The sequence below is a fragment of the Macaca mulatta genome, chromosome 19 (assembly GCF_049350105.2).
Source record: "Macaca mulatta isolate MMU2019108-1 chromosome 19, T2T-MMU8v2.0, whole genome shotgun sequence".
Taxonomy (NCBI): Eukaryota; Metazoa; Chordata; class Mammalia; order Primates; family Cercopithecidae; genus Macaca; species Macaca mulatta.
This window is the reverse complement of record NC_133424.1, coordinates 40,079,245-40,089,083: the sequence shown is the minus strand read 5'-3', so window position 1 is coordinate 40,089,083 and position 9,839 is coordinate 40,079,245. Positions and strand designations below refer to the sequence as shown.

General features: G+C 40.5%; 1 pseudogene; it reads left to right on the top strand.

The window, feature by feature from the left end:
• Positions 1-268: 268 nt before the first annotated feature.
• Positions 269-7,925, top strand: LOC144336794 (mannosyl-oligosaccharide 1,2-alpha-mannosidase IB-like; annotated as a pseudogene).
• The last annotated feature ends 1,914 nt before the right edge of the window (positions 7,926-9,839 follow it).

The following is a 9,839-nucleotide window of genomic DNA, read 5'->3' as shown; positions in this document are numbered from 1 at the left end:
CGCTGCCCCGAGGAATGGGCAGGCGCGGGCCCCGGGCTCTCGGAGCAAGGGTCGCTGCTCGGCTCCTTTGCACGCTGCGGAGCGCGGGGCTCGGCCGGGCGCGGCTGGGTCGGTGGCAACTCGCTCGGGAGTAGGCGCCTGGTGAACTGACCGACCGCAGGGGCCGCCGCGCCTTCCCTGCCTGCGAGCCGAGCTTCTCGGGGGCCGCGGAGGAGGAGGAAGGTCCGTCCGGACAGGCCCGTGCGGCGGCGACAGCGACAGCGGCTGGCCGGGCTCAGGTACGTTGGATGTGACTGCCCGGAGGCAGCCTCGGAGCTCTGCCCGGCCCGGGAGACTGCCTGGCAGCGTCGGGAAGCGCGGGCGGCCGGTCCCTTCCTGCTCCTTCCCTCAGCGCCTTTGTCTTGGCCTCCCGGAAGCGGGAAATCTTCCTCCCGGTTTTCAGGCTTCGGTGGAGACCCTTACTTTTTCCACCACTAAGGTTAAGAGATTCTGGAATAGAAGTACCAGAGGAGATGGTGAACCTTCTGCAATTCCTCGGATTTAGCCAGACTCCCTTTTGCGGCAGAAGACCACCCTTGAGCACCTCCCCAAGGGGTAGCTCCTTTGCAGTGTGACTTCTCTGATCTACCCTTAGGAATGAAGAGTCTTCTGATAACCTGATAGGGCCCTGAAAGTCAAAGGGCAAACGAGATCTCGTAGGACATAAGTTTGTGATCGTTTGAGGCGGGGGGTCACTCACGTTTCTGAATGGAATTGGAGGAGCGTCAAAGCGGTGCCTGTGAAGAAGCGCGGCAGTCCTTTAAGTTGAGCAAAATTGAGTTTTTCCATTTTTGCCAATATTTTGAAGACAGTTCAGTGTATCGTGCATTTGCTATAAGATGAGAACTTTATGGAGTATTGTCTTCAAGAGCATAAACGATGACTACCCCAGCCCTGCTGCCCTCTCCATACGTGGGATCCCACCTCTGAACCTGGGGCTGTCCTCCCGACATCACAGCGCTACTTTGAGACTTTCTGCGAAGACACTTATTTTTAGTGCCTTCATCACCCGGTGTTTGGGGGCATTCTTTTTTCTTCTAGGCTTCTCAAAACGCAAACGCTTTGATCTGGGTTTAGACGATGTGTTAATTCCTCATCTAGTAGCTGTCGAAGGGGCTAAAAACCCTGAAGTCTTCCTTATCTATGCACTCAATTAACATACACACAGGGAAGAAGAAGAAGAACCTCTGAGACATAAAATTCGAGCTGATTATGAGAAGGCCCTGGAAGAGACAAAAGAAAAGTTGAGAAAGTCAGGCAGCCTGGGCTGTGGCTCACACCTGTAATCCCAACACTTTGGGAGGCCAAGTCCGGAGGATGGCTTTCATCTAGGAGTTTGAGACCAGCCTGGGCAACGTGATGAGACCATGTCGCCACAAAAAATCAACAACTAGCCAGGCGTGGTAGTGCCCTCTTGTAATCCCAGCTATTCTGGAGTCTAAGGTGGGAGGATTGCTTGAGCCTGGGAGGTGGAGGCTGCAGTGAGTCCTGATGACACTGCAACACTCAGCCTGGGTTACAGAGTGAGACCACATCTCAAAAAAAGAAAGAAAGAAAAGAAAAGTCAAGCAAGGAAATCCAAGCAGAAATTCAGACAGAGAAAAATAAGGTCCAAGAAATGAAGACAGAGAACAAGCCACTGCCACCAGTTCCTATTCCAAACTTTTTAGGCATGAAAGGTGGAGACCTGGAAGACAACATAAGAAAATGGAAAAAAAAATTAAAGCATGAAACATGCCTAGGATAATTATAGGACATACAGTTGGGGACATAATGAACTCAGACCTATTAAAAGGAAAGGTTGTACCACTAACATTTGAAAGTTCACAAATGGGTGCTACCATTGTAGATGCTTTGGATACCCCTTATATCATAGGGCTCCATGCTGAATTCCTAGATGTGCAAAGATTGTTTAAGACAACCTTGAGGTCAGTGTGAATTCAGAGATGTTTGTGTTTGAAGTCAGGATTCAGTTTATTGAAGGCCTATTTGCAGCATATCATCTTTCAGGAAAGGAGATATTCAAGATTAAAGCTGTGCAACTGGCTAAGAAACTTTTTCCTGCCTTTCACACATCTACTGGGATTCCCTGGACAATGGTACATTTACAGAGTGGAGTAGGGTGTAACTGAGGCTAGGGGCCTCCATGTAGCAGCATTCTGGCTGAATCTGGTACACTGCATATGGAGTTCGTCCACCTCAGCTACTTGACAGCAGACCTGGTTTACTACAACAAGGTCATGTACATGTGGAAACTGCTTCAGAAAATGGATTGTCCAAACGGTCTTTATCTAAATTGTTTGAACCCCAGAACAGGGCACTGGGGTCGGTATCACACATCACTTGGTGATCTTGGAGACAGTTTTTATGAATACTTACTGAGAGCGTGGTTGATGTCAGATAAAACAGACTATGAATGGAGAAAGATGTGTGATGATGCCCTTGAGGCTGTAAAAAAAACAAATACTCCCATAGATGTCTTATCTTTAGTAAAGAATGGATCAGTGGGCACTTGGAAAACAAGATGGGCATCTGGCCTGCTTTGCTGGGGTAAGGTTTGCACTAGGAGAAGATAGTTCCAGAATGGATAACGTCTATCATTATTTAGAGCTGGGGTGGAAATTGCGCGAACATGTCATGAGTCACATGACAGACCGCATTAAAGCTAGGTCCTGAGTCATTCAAGTTTGATGGTGCAGTGGAGGTTGTGGCTGTCAGGCTGAAAAGTATTATATCCTCTGTCCAGAAGTAACTGAAACCTATTGGTACCTATGGTGATTCTCTTACAATCCAAAATACAGGCAGTGGGGCTGGGAACAAAACTGGCCATTGACAAGTATTGCTGAATCAGTGGTGGATTTTCTGGAGTTAAAAATGTACATTTCTAGGCCAGGCGCGGTGGCTCAAGCCTGTAATCCCAGCACTTTGGGAGGCCGAGGCGGGTGGATCACGAGGTCAGGAGATCGAGACCATCCTGGCTAACACGGTGAAACCCCGTCTCTACTAAAAATACAAAAAAAAAAAAACTAGCTGGGCGTGGTGGCGGGCGCCTGTAGTCCCAGCTACTCGGAGGCTGAGGCAGGAGAATGGCGTGAACCCGGGAGGCGGAGCTTGCAGTGAGCCGAGATCGCACCACTGCACTCCAGCCTGGGCGACACAGCGAGACTCCGTCTCAAAAAAAAAAAAAAAAAAATGTACATTTCTCTACTCCTACACATGATGATGTACAGTGGGGTGTCTTTATTGCCGAAACACTAAAATATTTGTATGTGCTGTTCTCCAGTGTTGACCTTTTACCTTTAGACTACCAGGTGTTTAATACAGAGGCTCACCCTCTCCCTGTGTTACATTTAGCCAGCACCACACTTAGGTAATTCTGCTGTTGGATAAAAGCAGTTTCAAGGACCAGGACCAGGACCAGTCTCACCTGTTTTGTTTACGTGGACCACTACAGAAATTAGTCTGAAAACCTAGACTTCTAAGTCAACATGATAGTGGTCATATAAGAATGATGTGTGTTATAGCAAAGATCACAATTACTTTTGCATCACCTGGTACTCTACAAACCATATATATTTTGTATATATATAAATAATGTATATTATATATGTATATATAGCTTTATATAAAACTATATGTATATATAGAGTTATATAGAGTTTTATATAGAGAGAGAGTTATATATATTTGTACACACACACACACACATACATATATGGTTTGTAGAGTTCTGGAGTCTGGAGACAAGACTTCCTAAGAGAAACCCAAGAATATAGAGCACCTTGCAGGAGTTAAGGATGGCCTTTGGAACCAATTATGTATTCCTACAGTGGAGCAACTGTCAAATATTCCACATTGTTTCATTTTTCTCCATTTTAATAATGTAATGAACTAAGGTAAAGAAAAAAGATAGTATAACTGCATCAGTGACAAGAAGACTCAAAAAACAAACAGAAGTGCAGTCCATGTCTGAATTTTCAAGTTCCGTATTGGATGACCAGACTGGCAGTCATTTCAAATCCTATTTAATAGGTTTAAATAAAATCTCTTGTATTTAAATTTCATGGCTAAATTTAGTTTCCTCCAGGGGCATGATCTCACAAAAAATACTCTTCCAGTCTTTGTCTTCATATGAAATCATTAAAACTTCTATTTATCATAACTACTACTTATAAGCCTGAGTTTGAGACTTTGTTCATGTGGTTCTGTCAGTGGTGGTAGCATGACAAAAAGTGCGGAAAATGCCACAGTTGGTTGCCATGAAATCTGTTCTAAAAGAAATTCTTCGTTTTGCTGGTAGGAGATTATTTTTCTGAACTAATAAATCTACCAATTAAGTTGTATCTACTTTAATCTCATAATAACATTAGGAGAGTCATCCAACTCACAACTTGATTTGTGTGACTTGGCAAAATTCACTGTACTATTATGTAGCTCTGAATTTGCCTTGATAAGCTAAATTACTTTTACAACTCATTAAAGCAAAAACAAAACACAATGCAACTTTCTTAAATATTCTATCTGGGATGATACCCTTTATTATCTTACCAGGTGAGTGTGCCATTCACAGATATTTTATGTTTTAAAATTTTTTCTATTGATGTGTATAGAAATCAGAATAATTTGAATAGCTTCAAAATAGTTTTCAGTGATAAAAGCATCGAAGTATCTCAGAGATTTTCTCTTACTATCAGTAGGTTTTGCATTGTTATTTCTTTTTAAATAAATTACTAATTCTTTATATTTTGGCAAAAAAATTTATCAGTAACTATGGTGTAAGATAAATATCTAATGCTTACAAATTTTCTGTCACAAACTGAAGGGTTGTTTTTATTGTTTTAATTTAATTTAGGCATCTTCCATTGACATTAATAAAATTGCAAACAGTATAACTAGTATGATATTTACTCTGAATTTTAAGATTTTATGAAACAAAGTTCATACAAGAAATCCACCTTGGAATTCTGAAGGTTTATTTTCTTATTTGATAGCATGTCTTTTAAACTTAGCTTTTAGATTTAAGTTGGGAAAAGATTTAATGAATGAATATAATTAAATGTTTTCCAAGGTAGTTCATCTTATACCAAAAATTATTAAATAGTTCTCACAGCCCAGCCAATAATCCATAAATGGCAGCCACTACAAAAGTTTTCAATAAACATAGAAAATAAGGATGTAGAGCCAGTTACAATTGAGTTTTTAAGAGAGTTAAATTTTAGGACATACTTTGAGATTGTAATATTTTTTACTACTTGAACCTTTAAAATTTTTAAATGATAAAGGTAGATTACTATAACTTTAGAAGAGAAAAGGGAAAGTACTTGGTTCTTGAAAAAGCCTTCTTGCTAAAAATAGCACAAGCCCACTTAACAAATCACTGAAAAAAAAGGCAAGAAAATTTAATTGTCAAAGACCCAGAGAAGTTGTGCAGATAGCAGTGGAGTCTCCAAACTCTTATTTTGTTTGGAAGAATGCAGAGTAAGGAGGCCGCCTTGGTCTTCCAGGAAATTCTCAAGGGATGAGGAGACACAACCTGTATCTCCAAGGGCTCTCATTGTATTAGTCAGATGACTGGAGTTAAGAGAAGACAGAGAAGTATTCAAGCAGAGTCAGTTCACAAGCAAAGAATTTGAGAGGGTCTTCTACACCTCTCCATACCTTCTGTGGAATGACAAGACTGGACCTACAACAGTACTTCCTTTATTTTTTTATTGAGACAGAGTTTTGCTCTGCTGCCCAGGCTGGAGTGCAGTGGTGCAATCTCGGCTCACTGCAACCTCTGCCTCCCGGGTTCAAGCAATTCTCCTGCCTCAGCCTCCTGAGTAGCTGGGAGTACAGGCATGTTCCACCATGCCTGGCTAATTTTTGTATTTTTAGTAGAGACAGGGTTTCACCATGTTGGTCTGGCTGGTCTTGAACTCTTGACCTTGTGATCTGCCCACCTCGGCCTCCCAGAGTGCTGGGATTCTAGGGTAAGCCACCGTGCCCAGCCCTCCATTTTTTTTCTTTTTTCTTCTCTCAATACCAAAGACAATTCAGGCCAGCTGCAAATAACTTGCCAGCGTTATGTTTTATTTTTGTTACAGATTTTTAACCCATTTCCCACGTAGGGAAAAAAAAAAAAAGTGCATCTTCCTGCCAGCACAGTATTCTTGGGGCAAACAGAAAATGAGTAAATTTCCTCCAAGATCAATTTTTATCTTATATTCTACTTAGTACCCATACTTTCCTCTCTTTTTTACAGCTTTTTGCATTTTGTAGACCTTATTACTCTGGTAAAATACTGCATTTATCAGCCCTTCTGTAAATAGCCCAGAAATGCCCCTCAACGAGTTGACACCTCACCTTGTGACTTTGGCACAAATGTGCAGAGTAGATGGATTGGTTCGTGCATAACAGGAAAAAAAAATAGGAGTGTTAAACACCCCTCTACCTTCTACATGTATTTATCTTTATTTTAGAATAAAACTCTTTGGTTTAAGCCAGTTTTTTTTTTTTTTTTTTTTTTTAATTCAACTCGTATTAAGTTGTCAAAACCAAGAGAATGAGGCCCTACCTGAAAAGAAGTCTCAGTGCAGAAAAACAAGTCCCCCATCAGGTGGTTCTTACCTTCCGGTGGACTGTGTGTTTCTAACACAACTTATAACCAGCTTCAAGCAGATGATTATATATAAAAGTCCAACCTGGGTATTGAAAGAATGCATTCTTTTTGTGGAGTATTGACTCGGATTCTCTATTATGTCATCTTGTGAACCCAGGGCTTTACTTAGTAGATTTTTTTTTTTTTTTTTTTTTTTTTTTTTTGAGACGGAGTCTCGCTCTGTCCCCCAGGCTGGAGTGCAAAGGTGCGATCTCGGCTCACTGCAAGCTCCGCCTCCCGGGATCCCGCCATTCTCCTGCCTCAGCCTCCCGAGTAGCTGGGACTACAGGTGCCCACCATCGCGCCCGGCTAATTTTTTTGTATTTTTAGTAGAGATGGGGTTTCACCGTGTTAGCCAGGATGGTCTCGATCTCCTGACCTTGTGATCCGCCCGCCTCGGCCTCCCAAAGTGCTGAGATTACAGGCGTGAGCCACCGCGCCCGGCTACTGAGTAGATTTTAACCAAGGAGTTTGAAATCTTGATTATCATCGTCTCATCTGCTCCACTGTCCGTCAAAGTCTTTTGCAAAACTCCAGGTTTGTTGATAAAAGATTGTGCTTTCTGTTCTCATTATAATGCAGTTTCTCCTTAAGCCCATATTTCTTCGAGTACATGAGTAAATGAGAGAATGAGTGAACAAACATTTATGAAGTATGTAATATGTGCCAAGCACTGTGCCTGGCACCTTGAAGCATTTGAACGTTTTATGTGATTCCAGTGGCACTTTCTGTATGAGAGCAGTTTATACAATTTTACATGTTTTTCAATATGAATCGTGTTACAACATTTTAAATTTTATATTTCATATAAATTAAAGAGAAAAGGGTTATAATACATTTTAAATAATATGTACTATATCACTAACTATAATTGTAGCTAAAATTAAAGTATTGAAAAATGTCAAAGAAACAGTTGATTTTTGATGGAACTTTGACTAAAATGTTTACTTTAGAAATAAAAACACTTTTAGTTTGCTATATCACTTCAATTATCAAAATCAATGTTTTATAGAAGTGCTGGTTTGAATTCAAAAAGCTTTTGTCACATCATTCGTGGGTAAAACTTGGAGTTGTAAATTGTCTTTGGTATGGGTTCTACTAAACAGTCCCATACTGTTAAATATAAAGAAAAAAATAATAAAATATTTTTAGGTTTCAAAAAGCTGTTTCTAGTAATAGGATTTTGAGTTCTTATTTATTTATTTTTAGATTTCCTCACACTCAAATTGGATAGCTCCTATCTCTCTCTCTCTCTCTCTCTCTGTCTCTCTCCCTCTTTCTTTCTCTCCTCTCCCTCTTTCTCTAGATCTATCTATCTGTATAATTTTTAAGTTAAACACAAAAAATTTGAATACTATATTTTAGTTAACAAACACAGTTGGTAACTAGTTTGGGCTGCACAAATTATAAGCAGAATGTTTGAGTAACCTGGTATGGTTGGGATATTTCTCTCCTCCAAATCTCGTGTTGGAATGTGATCCTTAGTGTCAGATGTGGGGCCTGGTGGAAGGTGTTTGAGTGATGGTGTGGATCCCTCATGAATGGCTTGGTGCCTTCCCCATGGTAATGAGCAAGCCCTTGTTCTGTTAGTTCACATGACAGCTGGTGGCTTAAAGGAGCATGGCATCTCCCTGGCTCCCTCTCTCACCGTGTGACAAACCTGTTCCCTTTTGCCATCTGCCATGAGTGGAAGCTCCCTGAGGTCCTGGACTAAAGCAGATAGTGGCACTATGCAGAACTGTAAGGCAAATTAACCTGTTTTTAAAAATAGGGGTCGGGCCTGGTGGCTCATGCCTGTAATCCCAGCACTTTGGGAGGCCTAGGCAGGCAGATCACTTGAGGTCAGGAGTTTGAGCCTGGCCAATATTGTGAAACCCTGCCTCTACTAAAAATACAAAAATAGCCAGACACGGTGGTGTGCTCCTGTAGTTCTAGCAAACGGGAGACTGAGGTGGGAGAATCACTTGACCTGGAAGGTGGCAGCTGCAGTGAGCCAAGATCGTGCCACTGCATTCCAGTGGTGATAGAGTGAGACCCTGTCTTCGAAAAACAACAAATAAATACAAGTAAAGTAAAATAAATTACCCAGTCTGAAGTATTCCTTTATAACAACACAATATTGGCTAATACAAACCATATATGATAGGGAAATATATTAATCCACTTATTCTGGCTCAAGAACATTGGTGAAGATGATTTTGTTACTTCAGCTCATTCAGATTATGATGAAGATTCTCTTTTTAATTTACAACCAGTCAGAGAGCTTTTCTGCAAAGGGCAGATAGTAAATATTTTAGGTTATATGAGCCATACCATCTTTCTTCTTACTTCTGCTGTTGAAGTGTGAAAACAGATAGACATATTATGTAAATGAATGAGTATAGCTGTATTCCAGTAAAGCTTTATTTACATAAGCAAGTAAAGGACTGCATTTGACCCACAGGTCATAGTTTTTACCCCAATCCCAAGATTAAGTAGTGTAAGACCCTTTAGCCTTTTTTCTGTCTCTTTTCTCTGTGCTGTAATTTACATAAACATTTTAAAGCAAAAAAAGTGAATGTAGAATATAAAACAATAACATTGAGTTCTTAGAAATAGAGTAGAATGGTGGTTGACAAGATCTAGGAGTGGGTCAAATTGGGAGATGTAGGCCAAAGTATACAAACTTTCCATTCTAAGATAAGTAAGTTGTGAGGATATAATGTAAAGCATGGTGACTACAGTTAATAGTACTAAATTATATATTTTGAAATTTTCTAACAGTAGACCTTAAGCATTCTCATCAAAATGAAAGAAAAATTTAAGTCCCTGAGGTAGTGAATATGATAATTAACCTGACTGCAGCAATCAGTTCATAATATATACTTACTTCAAATCATTGTGTTGTACTTTTTAAATGCACGCAATTTTATTTTTCATATTTCTTCACCTCAATAAAGCTAAAGAAACTACATCAAAATAATTGTGATAAATCACATTAACGGAATAAAGAATGAAAATCATGTGGTGATTTTTTTTCAAGATGGCTGACTAGAGACATCAGATACCAGTTCTTCTTTGAAAGAAGATTTAACGTTACAGGTGAATAATCATGGCTTAAGTGAAATGCTGAGAGAAAAGTGTCAGAACCTTTTGGAGAACCCACAGGAAGAAGCTGGGA